Below are 1920 nucleotides of genomic sequence, written 5' to 3'. Positions count from 1 at the left end.
GCTCCAAAGACAACTTGATGTACTGCAAGTTTCCACAAAGTTTAATTATTTATTATTCAATCACTATTGTAAGAAATATAGTAGATAAACTGTATTTCACATATGACAGTAACTTTTCAAAATTTTCATTTTTGCTTTCTAATTTTTTTAAAATAACTTTAAAAAATAAACTAAAATCGCGTTTCAAGCTTGAAACATTTTTTTAGAGTCAATTTGAGATTTTTGATTCACACTTACTGTATTGATAAAAATTACAAAATATTTCCCAAGTACCCCTAGGGCGTGTTGGCTAATGCAACACGCTATGCATAAAGAGCAACCTACGATACCGACGAGGTGTACGTTCATTGTAGAAAAAAGTAAGAGTAATATAGGGACATTCGTTTTTTTAAAAGAAAGCTGAGATACCAGAGTAACGTTTCTAGGAGATAAACACTTAATTAAAACAAAAATGTCCGAGTAAATCAACAAAGAGTGAAAAGTTAGCCATTACGCTCCGGTCTACATTACACAAAAACCTTAATACTAATACTTTAAGAATATGTTATCTGCTTCTGCAAATCATGTTTCTGATAAGAGAGTTAGTATAATTAAAAATAACTTCACAATTTTAATCATCAAGACCAAAAATATACATTTTAATCCACTTAATCTCGCAATAATCAGCAAACAAAAACATGTGATGAGAATGTAATCCTTAAAGTCGTAGTAACTTTAAGAAAAAAAAATGTTTTATGAAACATATAATAGGAAACAAGAACAAGAACACAAATAATGCACAACAATTGCAGACCGCCGCGAGAGAAGCGAGCCATTTGCGCGCGAAGCGCGCAACAACACATGGAGCGCGAAGCGCGACAATCAATATTTGCGCGCCCCGAGGCGCGCTGAAACTTGCGAACGAAGCGAGCCCCTGCGCAAAGCGCGGATGAGAATGTGTCCGCGCTTGCGCGGACAGATTTTTTTAACTTTAAACCTCTCTCTTGCTGTGTGTAAATAATGCTTTTACTTCATGCTTTTAATTTTTCAATTTCACAAGAAAGTCTTGAATATGTTTATATATATGTTGTGGACAAAGTCCGGAGAGCACTTTTGGACAAAGTCTGAAATACTGTTATTTTATTGAACAGCAAGCTTGTCGCAAGCTTGCAGTGCAAGATTTGCAATATTTCCGTGAAAGCTTGCGACAAGCTTTCGCAAGCTTCAAATGTCTGCAGCATAGGAACCTTCTCATGAAAGCTTACATGACAATTTTTTATTATATAAAATTAATAATTTATTATTAACAACAAATTTTTATTTAATATTTAATTTTTATTTAATATAACACAATTATAACAACTTTATAATAAAAATGTTATTAATTAGGTCAAAAGAGAGGCCCTACTAAATCTACAAATTTCTTGACACCCTATGAAGTTAGGTCAAAATTTAGGTCAAATTTAATCTATTTATTTACCTATAGGTTAATACAGGTCAAAAGAGGCTTCATTAAGGTACTACTACACTTTAGAAGGCTCTTAAAAGGCCAAATTAAAAAAAAAATTTCTTAGGTCTTTTATTATAAATATGAAAAAAACTTTTTTGCCTATATTAGTACACATTTGGAGAATAAAAATAATGGTTTGTTTTTAATTCTTATTTAATATCATAATCTGCACATGGAGAGACCCACATTTGTAAAAATTACTAAAAATAGTTGCAATGAACGGAAATAAGGGGACTTTTATCATAATGTACTACAGAAATAGATAAATTTACAAAAGAAATAGATAAATTTGCTACATTGAAATATCAAGTTTTAATATTTTGTGTAAGAGTTGTAAATGTAGCGAAAATTGATTATAGTTTTATCTAATTTCATTAGACAAAATCTGACAAATGAAAACATTTTCAACTAAAACCTACTATCCACTGTAG

This window comes from Leptopilina heterotoma, unplaced genomic scaffold (assembly GCF_015476425.1).
Source record: "Leptopilina heterotoma isolate Lh14 unplaced genomic scaffold, ASM1547642v1 Lhet_70, whole genome shotgun sequence".
Taxonomy (NCBI): domain Eukaryota; kingdom Metazoa; phylum Arthropoda; class Insecta; order Hymenoptera; family Figitidae; genus Leptopilina; species Leptopilina heterotoma.
This window is presented reverse-complemented; position numbering follows the sequence as displayed.